We start from the raw sequence: 13,453 nt of genomic DNA, 5'->3' as shown, positions 1-13,453 counted from the left end.
ACATGCAAGTTAGGTGGATTAGCTATGGTGAATGCACGGGGTTATGGGGATAGGCCTGGGTAAGATGCTCTTTCGAGGGTCAGTGCAGACTCCATGGGCCAAATGGTCTCTTTCTGCACTGTAGGGATTTTATGATTCTATAGTGGCCCTCTCATAGTCATCACACCCGAACAGCTTGAACTTTAACTTAGTGCTACCTTGTTCTGGATTTTCCTACTGGAGAAAATGGTTTTGCTCTTGTCTACTCTGTCAATCCTTTACTTAGCTTTAACACAACAATTTGCACCTACACAGCTCCTTTAATGTAATTAAATGTTACAAGGTGCTTCACAGTAGCATTATCAAACAAAATCTAAAACTGAGCTACAATAAGGAGATATGATCAAAAGCTTTCTCAAAGAGGTGGATTTAGAAAGTATCTAAAGGAAATGGTCGAGAGGTTTATGGAGGGGATTCTCTTTGGGCCAAGAACATGGTCACCAATGATGGAGGAATTAAAATATGGGATGATCAAGAGGCCAGAATTAGAGGAGCACAAATACAGATGTAGGGTTGGAGGAGATAAGAGATGGGGGGGGTAAGACTATGGTGGATCTTGTAAACAAAGATGAGCAGTTTAAAACTGAGGTATTGTTTAACCGGGAGTCAATGTAGGTTAGTGAGCATAGGGGTGATGGGGGAACAGAACTTGATGCAAGTTAGGATATGGGCAGCAGTTTCTTCAATTCGATCATTCAATCATTTTGACTCAATGGAACATGGACCAGGTTTAAGCAACCTGCTCTTATATTGTAAGCCTGTCAGTTTACAGAATACTTTTGATGAATATGTGCTACTTGGCCTTCATGACCAATCTATCTGAGATGCAGTGCCCAAATCTGAACAAGCAGCCCAAATAAAGTCTGATCAAATGAAGCATAGCTTCCAGTCCATTTGAGATAAAGGTCAACATTCGATTTTCTTTGTGATGACATTTTGTACCTGTCCTCTAGCTTTTAATGATTTGTACACTTGGGTACCTAAATCTCTTTGCTCCTCCATATTCCTCGCCTTACACAGTTAAGAAAACATTCCAATTTAATTCTTTTGGATAAAAAGCAGAAGACTGCACGCTTTCCTGCACTGAAATCCATCTGTCATAGATTTTTCCACTCACTAAATCTATGCCTCGCCTTAACTTTCTACTCCTATTTACAAAACCTAACTGTGCCTAACATACTACTATATTTAAGCTTGGATACACTCTTGATTCTTTGATCTTGATTTGATTTATTATCGTCACATGCATTAGCATACAGTGAAAAGTATTGTTTCTTGCATGCTATACAGACAAAGCATACTGTTCAGAGAAGGAAAGAGTGCAGAATGTAGTGTTACAGTTACTCAGTCACCCTTCAATCCTCTCATGCTCTGCCAGCTCTATCCTCTCTCAGTTAGAGATCTAAACTATACATAAGAACATAAGAAATAGGAGCAGGAGTAGGCCATCTAGCCCCTCGAGCCTGCCCCGCCATTCAACAAGATCATGGCTGATCTGACGTGGATCAGTACCACTTACCCGCCTGATCCCCATAACCCTTAATTCCCTTACCGATCAGGAATCCATCCATCCGCGCTTTAAACATATTCAGCGAGGTAGCCTCCACCACCTCAGTGGGCAGAGAATTCCAGAGATTCACCACCCTCTGGGAGAAGAAGTTCCTCCTCAACTCTGTCTTAAACCGACCCCCCTTTATTTTGAGGCTGTGTCCTCTAGTTTTAACTTCCTTACTAAGTGGAAAGAATCTCTCCGCCTCCACCCTATCCAGCCCCCGCATTATCTTATAAGTCTCCATAAGATCCCCCCTCATCCTTCTAAACTCCAACGAGTACAAACCCAATCTCCTCAGCCTCTCCTCATAATCCAAACCCCTCATCTCCGGTATCAACCTGGTGAACCTTCTCTGCACTCCCTCCAATGCCAATACATCCTTCCTCATATAAGGGGACCAATACTGCACACAGTATTCCAGCTGCGGCCTCACCAATGCCCTGTACAGGTGCATCAAGACATCCCTGCTTTTATATTCCATCCCTCTCGCAATATAGGCCAACATCCCATTTGCCTTCTTGATCACCTGTTGTACCTGCAGACTGGGCTTTTGCGTCTCATGCACAAGGACCCCCAGGTCCCTTTGCACGGTAGCATGTTTTAATTTGTTTCCATTGAGATAGTAATCCCATTTGTTATTATTTCCTCCAAAGTGTATAACCTCGCATTTAGAACATAGAACATAGAACATTACAGCGCAGAACAGGCCCTTCGGCCCACGATGTTGCACCGACCAGTTAAAAAAAAAAACTGTGACCCTCCAACCTAAACCAATTTCTTTTCGTCCATGAACCTATCTACGGATCTCTTAAACGCCCCCAAACTAGGCGCATTTACTACTGATGCTGGCAGGGCATTCCAATCCCTCACCACCCTCTGGGTAAAGAACCTACCCCTGACATCGGTTCTATAACTACCCCCCCTCAATTTAAAGCCATGCCCCCTCGTGCTGGATTTCTCCATCAGAGGAAAAAGGCTATCACTATCCACCCTATCTAAACCTCTAATCATCTTATATGTTTCAATAAGATCCCCTCTTAGCCGCCGCCTTTCCAGCGAAAACAATCCCAAATCCCTCAGCCTCTCCTCATAGGATCTCCCCTCCATACCAGGCAACATCCTGGTAAACCTCCTCTGCACCCTCTCCAAAGCCTCCACATCCTTCCTGTAATGTGGGGACCAGAACTGCACACAGTACTCCAAGTGCGGCCGCACCAGAGTTGTGTACAGTTGCAACATAACGCTACGACTCCTAAATTCAATCCCCCTACCAATAAACGCCAAGACACCATATGCCTTCTTAACAACCTTATCTACTTGATTCCCAACTTTCAGGGATCTATGCACACATACACCTAGATCCCTCTGCTCCTCCACACTATTCAAAGTCCTCCCGTTATTTCTCAACGTTATACTCCATTTGCCATATCCTCGCCCACTCACTCAGCCTGTCCAAATCTCTCTGCAGATCTTCTCCGTCCTCCACACGATTCACTTTTCCACTTATCTTTGTGTCGTCTGCAAACTTCGTTACCCTACACTCCGTCCCCTCCTCCAGATCATCTATATAAATGGTAAACAGTTGCGGCCCGAGTACCGATCCCTGCGGCACGCCACTAGTTACCTTCCTCCAACCGGAAAAACACCCATTTATTCCGACTCTCTGCTTCCTGTCGGATAGCCAGTCCCCAATCCACTTTAACACACTACCCCCAACTCCGTGTGCCCTAATCTTCTTCAGCAGCCTTTTATGGGGCACCTTATCAAACGCCTTTTGGAAATCCAAAAACATAATACTCCAGCCTAATCATTTCTTGTATTGAAAGCTGATCATAGACAAGGTAGATCATCAATATCTTTTCCCAAAGGTAGAGAAGTCTAAAACTAGAGGGCATAGGTTTAAGGTGAGAGGGGAGAGATACGAAAGTGTCCAGAGGGGCAATTTTTTCACACAGAGGGTGGTGAGTGCCTGGAACAAGCTGCCAGAGATAGTAGTAAAGGCGGGTACAATTTTATCTTTTAAAAAGCATTTAGATAGTTACATGGGTACGATGGGTATAGAGGGATATGGGCCAAATGTGGGCAATTGGGATTAGTTTAGGGGTTTAAAAAAAAAGGGCGGCATGGACAATTTGAGCGAAGGGCCTGTTTCCATGCTGTAAACCTCTATGACTGTCTTGAAGTTTATATGAACAATATCTATAGACATTTCTCATTCAAGTTAAATATCTCAAGAAAATCAACAAGATTTATCAGAAATGGATTCCCTGGACAAATCCATGTTCTCTTTGATCAGCTCATACTTGCCTATGTGTTCAGCTACTCTGTCCCTGATGACGGATTCCACAAAGCTCCCTTTAAATGATGTTAGATTTACAGGTCTGTAGTTTCCTTGTTTCTATTTGTCTTTTCTTAAATAAAAGGAGTGACATTTGCAATTGTCCAATCCAAAGGCAGAATTCCCCAAACGAAGCCATTTGGACAGCATAGTGGCATCATGGTTAGCACTGATTTGATTTATCACATGTATTAGCATACAGTGAAAACTATTGTTTCTTGCGCGCTATACAGACAAAGCATATTGTTCATAGAGAAGGAAACGAGAGAGTGCAGAATGTAGTGTTACAGTCATAGCTTGGGTGTCCTCACAGGATATTCCTTTAAAAAACTACTAGAATCAAAGACAGCACCAGGGATCCAGGTTCAATTTCGGATGTGTGTGTGTGTGTGTGGAGTTTGCACATTCTTCCGTGTCTGTGTGGGTTTCCTCCGAATACTCCAATTTCCTCCCACAGTCCAAAGATGTGCAAGTTAGGTGAATTAGCCATGGTACGTCTACAGGAATAGAGTGGAGGGGAAGGCTTGGGTGGGTAATTTTTTGGAGAGGCAGTGCAGACTCTATGGGCTGAATAGTCTGTTTCTGAACTGTAGGGATTCTATGGATTCTAGCTGTGGAACATCTGAGAATAAAATTGCAACTATGCAAATTCCAACTGAATTCCAGTCATTGCCTTTCATATGTCCTGTTTCGGTCCTTTAGTTATTGCTTTGAATGGCAAGACGCAAAAGAGAACAATGTTTATCTTCCCTAATGCATGTTCAAGTTACTTCCACTATCTGCGCAGGACTGAAGAATACAATTGTGTACAATGGAAATACATACAGTACATATACACCGTCCAAATTCTGGAGGTTTTTTAAAGGAGGTTAATTTAGAAGGAAAGTTCAAGTGTTTCATCTAGGTTCAGCACCTGAAACAGTCCACAATACTCCAACACTATGTTGACCCCGAGTTCATTTCAGAAGTCAAACATATTTTAGTGAGGATGGGGGGGTGGGAGAGAAGAATCACAGAATCCCTACAGTGCAAAAGGAGGCCATTCAGCCCATCGAGCCTGCACCACCAACAATCCCACCCAGGCTCTATCCCCGTAACCCCACATATTTATCCTGTTAATCCCCCTGACACTGAGGGGCAATTTAGCAGGACAATCAACCTAACCCACCCATGCTTGGACTGTAGGAGGAAACCGGAGCAAATGGAGGAAACCCACACAAACATGGGTAGAATGTGTAAACTCCGCACAGTCATCCAAGGCCAGAATTGAACTCAGGTTCTTGGTGCTGTGACGGTGCTAACCACTGTGCCACCCCACTAAACGTTCATTAAAGATCAATGCCAAAAGTTTTCAAAAGTGCAGACATCTGATCACATGGTTCCAACATGATGATCAGGCATCTATTCATCTGGATCCACTGTCCCAAATGTCTTATGTTTCTGTTCCAACTCAAAAGACATTTTCTGGAATAACAGACACTATCTTCCAGAAATCAGGGCACAGGGCTCCTGAGGTTTGTCAATAATTGCAGGGGAGCCCTAAGATGGGGGTGTGGGGGCAAAAGAAAGACAACTATAAAAAATCTCCAATGGACAAGTTTTGAACTCAGTTCTGGAATCTCTGATAGTTTTGTCGGCAAAACATTCAATAAGTCGTAATTACAAAGCTGACTACCAGATGTAATAGATCCGCGTCTACTTCATGGATTTGGGAGCAGGTTATTTTGCAGAGCGCAGTACTCTTTTTGTTCCACCACCACCCTCGATTTCCTTCTCTCTCTTGAGGGTGTTAATTATTTCATGGACCCCAGGCATCTCTCCTATTTTGCGCAATTACGCATTTTCCATGTCTGTGCCTGACAGTGGATACTGGCAAACGAATGTGTAGCATTACTGTTAACGCAGATTCTCCCCATAGTCAAAGCCCAGCACAACAAAGAACAAAGAAAATTGCAGCATAGGAACAGGCCCTTCAGCCCTCCAAGCCTGCACCGACCATGCTGCCCAACTTAACTAAAACCCCCTACCCTTCCGGGGACCATATCCCTTCATTCCCATCTTCAGAAATGCACCCTTCCACTGCTACACTCTGTCTTCTATGACCGACAGTAAGAGTTTTAACAACCACCAGGTTAAAGTTCAACAGGTTTATTTGGTAGCAAATACCATAAGCTTTCGGACCTGCTATGACCGAGCCAGTTCTGTATCCAACATGCCGGCTCTGGTCCCATGCGACTTCACCTTCTGCACCAGTCTGCCTTCAGGGACCTTGTCAAAGGCCATACTGAAGTCCATGTAGACAACATCCACTGCCCTACCTTCATCAATCATCTTCGTCACTTCCTCGAAAAACTCGATCAAGTTCATGAGACACGACCTCCTCTTCACAAAACCATGTTGACTCTCGCTAATGCGTCCACTTATTTCCAAGTGGAAATAAATCCTGTCTCAAAGAATCCTCTCCAATAATTTCCCTACCACTGATGTTAGGCTCACCAGCCTGTAATTACCTGGATTATTCTTGCTACCCTTCTTAAACAAAGGAACAACATTGGCTATTCTCCAATCCTCTGGGACCTCCCCTGTAGCCAGTGAGGATACAAAGATTTCTCAAGTCCCCAGCAATTTCCTCCCTTGCCTCTCTCAGTATTCTGGGGTATATCCCATCAGGCCCTGGGGACTTGTCTACCTTAATGTTCCTTAAAAACCCCAATACTCCTCCTTTTTGATCTCAACATGACTCAAACTATCTACACATCCTTTCCCAGAGTCATCATCCACCAAGTCCTTCTCTTTGGTGAATACTGACGCAAAGTACACATTTAATACCTCGCCCATTTTCTCTGGCTCACGCATAGATTCCCTCCACTGTCATTGAGTGGGCCAACCCTCTCCCTGGCTACCCTCTTGCTCTTTATATATGTATAAAAAGCCTAGGATTTTCCTTAATCTTGCTGGCCAATGATTTTTCATAACCCCTTTTAATCCTCCTTACTCCTCGCTTAAGTTTCTTTCTACTTTCCTTGTATTCCACACTTGCTTCGTGCATTCCCAGCCTCCTAGCTTTGACAAATGCTTCCTTTTTCTCTGACTAGGCTCACAATATCTCTCGTTACCCATACTCATCCTTCATCCTTACAGGACTGCTGGTCCTGAATCCCTACCAGCTTACGCTTGAAAGCCTCCCAAATGCCAGATGTTGATTTGCCCTCAAACATCTGCCCCAATCTACTTCTTCAGTTCCTGCCTAATATTGTTGTAATTAGCCTTCCCCCAATTTAGCACCTTCACTTGAGGATTACATTTATCTTTATCCATCAGTACCTTAAAGCTTACTGAATTGTGGTCACTGTTCCCAAACTGCTCCCCAACTGAAACATCCACAACCTGGCTGGACTCATTCCCCAATACCAGGTCCAGTATGGCCCCTTCCCTTGTTGGACTATCTACATACTGTTTCAAGAAGCCCTCCTGAATGCTCCTTACAAACTCTGCCCCATCCACACCCCTAGCACTAAGTGAGTCCCAGTCAATATAGGGGAAGTTAAAATCTCGCACCGCAACAACCCTGTTACTTTTACACCTTGCCAAAATCTGCCTACATATCTGTTCCTCTACCTCCCACTGGCAGTTGGGCGGGTATAGTAAACCCCTAACATTGTGACCACACCCTTCCTATTCCTGAGCTCTACCCACATTTCCTCGCTGTATGAGCCCTCCGTAGTGTCCTCCTGCAGTACAGCTGTGATATTCTCCTTAACCAGCAGTGCAACTCCCCCACTCATTTTACATCCCCCTCTATCCTGCCTGAAATATCTGTATCTTGGAATGTTAAGCTGCCAATCCTGTCCTTCCCTTAACCAAGTCTCTGCAATGGCAACAACATCATAGTTCCTCGTACTAATCCAAGCTCTAAGTTCATCTGCCTTACCTGTTACACTTCTCACATTGAAACAAATGCACTTCAGTCCACCAGACCCTCTTTGATTAGCAACCATACCCTATCTGCTCTTTCTCGGAGTCTTACTGGCCCGACTCGCAGGTTTCTCTTCAGCTAATTCACCTTTGCTTTGGTTCCCATCCCCCTGCCAAACTAGTTTAAATTTTCCCATGTGACACTAGCAAACCTCCTGGCCAGAATATTTATGTCCTTCCAGTTTAGATACAACCCGTCCCTCTTGTACAGGTCCCACCTGCCCCAGGAGAGACTCCAATGGTCCAGATATCTGAAACCTACACCAGCTGTAGGAGACCAGAAGTCACTGGTCTTCTGAGAACACTGGCTTGGGTTTCCCATCTGATAAGGGGCTTTAACAACCAAATCAAATGTCTCAAACTTACCTGGAGAGCAAATATTCAACACACTGGAAATTGAATTTGGATTATCATGGCTTGTATATGCAATATCATACCAACAGTACATTTTTCAGTGGGCAAATTAAGACAGATCAGTGTGAAGTTCCATTTGTGAAGTCAGTCAAATACAATTAGGTCACAATACAAAACAGATTCAGCCATTAACCAACCCACAATCTGGCAGCTAACTGAAATTAAACATGTAGCTTCAGACCAACATGGCAAAACACAAAGCAGTTCAACAATAAATCTTGCAACTTACTACATAAATGGTCTGAAATGCTCATTGTCTTCAGCCGAGATACTTGAAAATTGACAAGCGCACGCAGTCATTGCTAAAGACTCCAGAGAGCAACTTAGTCACTTACACGATTATATAAGTACCATTGTTCATTTAAACAAAATGAGGAACTTCTCTCAGAGGGGAGTGAATCTGTGGAATTCTTTACTGCAATGGGCTGTTGAGGCTGGGACGTTAACTATGTTCAAGGCTGAGATAGACAGATTTTTAATCAGTAAGGGAATCGAGGGTTATAGGGATAAGACAGGAAAGTGGAGTTGAGAATTATCATATCAGACCAGTTGCGATCTCATTGAATGAATTTAGCAGACTAGATGGGCTGAATGATCTACTTCTGCTCCAATACTGACTTAAAACACTACCATTGTATGACTGAGCCACTGTGTCAGACTGTATCATGTTTACATTAATGATAGGGATTCTGGACAATGAGTGACAGTGAAGGAACTCCTTGAAAGGACTGCATTTGTACAATAGAATTAAAGTACCATGCTGGTTAGCACATTTCTTTTCAAATTTGTTAGAGATTTGCCCTATTTCATTTTACTAATCTAACAGAAGTCGTGAAAAAGGCAAGTCTGTCAAAATATTTCAATATCTTTTGGGCTGAAGTTCATCCATTTCCTGAATTTGCCAAAAGTTCAAACTAAAGTTAACTTTTCCCGTGTCCAGTACATGCCTGTGCTTCACATTTAAGAAGTCTCACAACACCAGGTTAAAGTCCAACAGGTTTATTTGGTAGCCAACGCCACGAGCTTTCGGAGCGCTGCTCCTTCGTCAGGTGAGTGGGAGATCTGTTCACAAACAGGGCACATATAGACACAAACTCAATTTCCCCGGGGTGAGGTGAACTCCTACCCCCTGCCCTGTTCATGCCACACGACCTCTCGTCGCCAGCAGTTTGTGGTCAGTGTGCCCAGTCAAGAGTTTGTGTCGTTATGTGCCCTGTTTGTGAACAGATCTCCCACTCACCTGATGAAGGAGCAGCGCTCCAAAAGCTAGTAGCGTTTGCGACCAAATAAACCTGTTGGACTTTAACCTGGTGTTGTGAGACTTCTTACTGTGTTTACCCCAGTCCAACGCCGGCATCTCCTCATCATGACTTCACATTTAAACCATCCGCAGTGTGGATAAAGCTTATATAGATGGTCCTGCTGCAAAACTTCAATATTCAGGAAGTGTGACTTTAGACAGCACAGATCCTGGGACCCCTCACTCCAAATATGAGGGTTCCTTGGGATCCTGGCACTTTTCTCCGAAATCTGAACTTGTTTGACTGGGCACACTGACCACAAACTGCTGCCAACGAGAGGTTGTGTGGCACGAACAGGGCACGGGGTGGGAGCTCACCTCACCCCGGGGAAGGAAGCAGTTAGACTGTAAGGGGCTGTGGATGAGAAGCAGGGCTCTGCCAGCATTTACAGGTACCAGTATGAACACAAGGCCAACTTGGGAGAAGGGAACTGAGGCCTCGGGCCTGCACAAGGTGGGTGAAGCGGGGAGCGACCACTGTTCGGACAGGGGCTCACTCCAGCTCGGTGCTGCCTCAGACAGTGGGCAGAGGGGTGGATGTGAGCCGGCTCCCCCAGCAGCCAGGCCGCGCTCAATCCCACTCCCAGGCCCAATGTGTGCGAGGCGCCCGCTGCTCCCTCAGCAACGCCGGCCCGGCCTACGGCGAGGCCTGGACCATGCTGGCCTGCTCCCCCGTTCCCGCCCATGAGGAGATAAGACAGCGCAGGCCGAGGCCCAAGGGCCGGGTTCGGGGCCGAGGTGTGGGGGGTTGTTTGCCGCGGGTGTGGGTCCCCCGGCTCTCTCTCACTCACCTGGCTGGCTCTGGTCTCGGTGCCGGGGCCTGTGTGTGTGTGTGTGAGGGGGGGGCTGCCGGGGGTGTCGGCCCCCGGCTCTGTCTCTCACTCACCTGGCCGGGCTCGGGCTGGGTCTCGGGGCTCCGGGCTCGGAGCTGCAGGCTCGGGGCTCGAGGCCGGGCCGGGTAACCAGGGTAACAGCGGGAGCGCGAGGCCGGGCTCGGGGCAGCAGCGAGCGCGCGAGCCGGGCAGCGCCGCCATTAGCGGCCGCCCATTGGCCAGGGGGCAGTCAGCTGACCGCGCGCGGGCCCCGCCCCCTCACTCACCGGGCGGAATGGCGGCGGTTCCTCGGGCCCGGCTTGGTCCGGCGGGCCCGGCTCGGTGTGGCGGCCCAAGCAGGTAGGCCGCAGGGACAGCCTGGCACCGCGAACCCGTCAGAAAGCACACAGCAAACCGGCCGCCATTACTCACGTCCCATTGGACACCTCTGATCAGCTGACCAGGAACTTCACAGAGGGAGGCGGGCTCAATCTCCAGAACCAGTCAGAGCTGGGGGGGGGGCACCCTACAGCACCCCAGGGTGAGGGGTGTCACCCTACAGTGCCCTGGGGTGAGGGGCCACCCTACAGTGCCCCGGGGTGAGGGGTGTCACCCTACAGTGCCCCGGGGTGAGGGGTGTCACCCTACAGCGCCCCGGGGTGAGGGGGATCACCCTACAGTGCCCCAGGGTGAGGGGCCACCCTACAGCGCCCCAGGGGGATGGGGTGAAACCCTACAGTGCCCTGGAGTGAGGGGCCACCCTACAGCGCCCTGTGGTGAGGGATATCACCCTACAGCGTCCCGGGGTGAGGGGTATCACCCTACAGCGTCCCGGGGTGAGGGGCCACCCTACAGCGCCCGGTGGTGAGGGGTATCACCCTACAGCGCCCGGGGGTGAGGGGTATCACCCTACAGCGCCCGGGGGTGAGGGGTATCACCCTACAGCGCCCGGGGGTGAGGGGTATCACCCTACACTGCCCGGGGTTGAGGGGCCACCCTACAGCGCCCCGGGGTGAGGAGTGTCACCCTACAGCACCCCGGGGTGAGAGGTATCACCCTACAGCGCTTACAGCGCCCCGGGGTGAAGGGTATCTCCCTACAACGCCCCGAGGTGAGGGGCCACCCTACATCACCCTGGGGTGAGGGACCACCCTACAGCGCCCTGGGGTGAGGGACCACCCTACAGCGCCCTGGGGTGAGGGGCCACCCTACAGCACCCTGGGGTGAGGGGTCACCCTACAGCGCCCTGGGGTGAGGGGCCATCCTACAGCGCCCTGGGGTGAGGGGCCATCCTACAGCACCCCGTGGTGAGAGGTATCACCCTACAGCGCTTACAGCGCCCCGGGGTGAAGGGTATCTCCCTACAACGCCCCGAGGTGAGGGGCCACCCTACATCACCCTGGGGTGAGGGACCACCCTACAGCACCCTGGGGTGAGGGGCCACCCTACAGCACCCTGGGGTGAGGGGTCACCCTACAGCGCCCTGGGGTGAGGGGCCATCCTACAGCGCCCTGGGGTGAGGGGCCATCCTACAGCACCCCGTGGTGAGGGGTATCACCCTACAGCGCCCCGGGGTGAGGGATGTCACTCTATAGTACACCCATGGTGAGGGATGTCACCGTATGGGGTGAGGGGGTGTCACCGGGGTTAGGAGCATCACCAGGCTAAGAAGTGTCACCCTGCAGCACCCCAGGATGAGGGGTGTCACCGCACATTCCCCCGGGGTGAGGGGTGTCACCCTACAGTACACCTAAGTGAGGGGTGTCACCCTACGGCATACCAGGGCGAGGGGTGTCACGGTATGACGCACCATGGCAAGCGTGTTCTCTATATTTAAACTAACCTAGTACAGCTGTGGGAACGAGGAGGTGTTATCAGTGAGGAATGCAGAATACCAGGAGAGATAGATAACACTGGAGTCAGAAATAGTAAGCTATTAGCTGGGATCAAAGTAAGGGAGAAAGTGTAAATCAGGGTTATGGTGCATGTATGTGAATGCACAGACTGGTAAATAAGATTGATGAGTTACAGGTGCAGATTGACATGTGGAAATATGATGTGGTTATAACAGAGACCTTGCTCAAAGGGGAAGACTGGGTGTTAAACATTCCTGGAGACGAGGTGTTCAGGAAAGGTAGAAAAGGAGGGCTGGCAGTATTCATTAAGGAGAATTTTGCAGTGCTGGAGAGAGAGGATGTCTACAGGGGTCTAAGACAGAATCTATTTGGTTAGAGCTAAGAAAGGAAAAAGGGAGCAATTCCATTTCTCGATATAGCTGTGAGATCACCAAGGACTGGGAAAGACGGAGAGGAACAAATCTGCAAGGAAATCACAGAGAGGTGCAAAAATTATAGAGTGGTTAAAAGGGGGAACTTTATTTGAATATAAACTGGGATAATAGTAATGCAAAGGGGAGCGAGAGGCACATGTACCTAGAGTGTGTTCAGGAAAAGATTTTGCAGCAGAATGTTTTTAGTCCAATGAGAAAGTAGGTTCTGCAAGAGCTGATTCCTGGGAATAAGGTAAGCCAAGTGGATCAAGTGTCAGTGGGGGAACATTTAGAATGCAATGATCATTTAAAGGTTCAGAAAAATGCTGGAAAATCTCAGCAGATCCGACAGCATCTGTGGAAAGAGAGTAGAGCCAATGTTTTGAGTCTAGATGACCCTTTGTCAGCACTGAAGTGAAAGCAAGAGCATGAAAAGAAACTGACAGCTACAATGAAAGGAAAGTCAGAAGTTTTCTATAGGCATATAAATAGTAAAAAGATGGAAAAGAAATGGGGCTGATTAGGGATCAAAAAAGGGATTTACGCTTGGAGGCAGAGGGCATACCTGAGGTATTCAAGGAATACATCTGTCGTGACCAAGGAAGGTCAAGGTAAAAGCAGAAGTAATTCTGACACTTGTAACATTTAAAATTGAAAAGGAGGTGATATTGGATATGGTGTCTGTGCTTAAATGTTGATAATGCGCCTAACCCTAACAAAAAGTAGCCAACTTGATTTTCAAGTTTGCTGATGA

General features: G+C 47.8%; 1 protein-coding gene across 6 annotated transcripts in view; it reads right to left on the bottom strand.

Moving 5' to 3' along the window:
• The window catches only part of zc3h18 (zinc finger CCCH-type containing 18), a 201,761-nt gene extending 190,884 nt beyond the window's left edge, over window positions 1–10,877 (bottom strand). For 4 of the 6 annotated variants that reach the window (XM_078210458.1, XM_078210463.1, XM_078210462.1 and 1 more), the window contains exon 1: window positions 10,505–10,664. The gene's annotated coding sequence lies outside the window, so the exon portion shown is untranslated. Of the gene's footprint in view, window positions 1–10,409; window positions 10,669–10,717 lie in introns of those variants that run through there. The other 2 variants (XM_078210460.1, XM_078210461.1) reach the window with 2 other exon arrangements.
• Between the last annotated feature and the right edge of the window lie 2,576 nt (window positions 10,878–13,453).

Source organism: Mustelus asterias, chromosome 4, assembly GCF_964213995.1.
Source record: "Mustelus asterias chromosome 4, sMusAst1.hap1.1, whole genome shotgun sequence".
NCBI classification, from domain to species: domain Eukaryota; kingdom Metazoa; phylum Chordata; class Chondrichthyes; order Carcharhiniformes; family Triakidae; genus Mustelus; species Mustelus asterias.
Note: the sequence above shows the minus strand (reverse complement) of the source record. Positions and strands in the feature narration are given on the sequence as shown.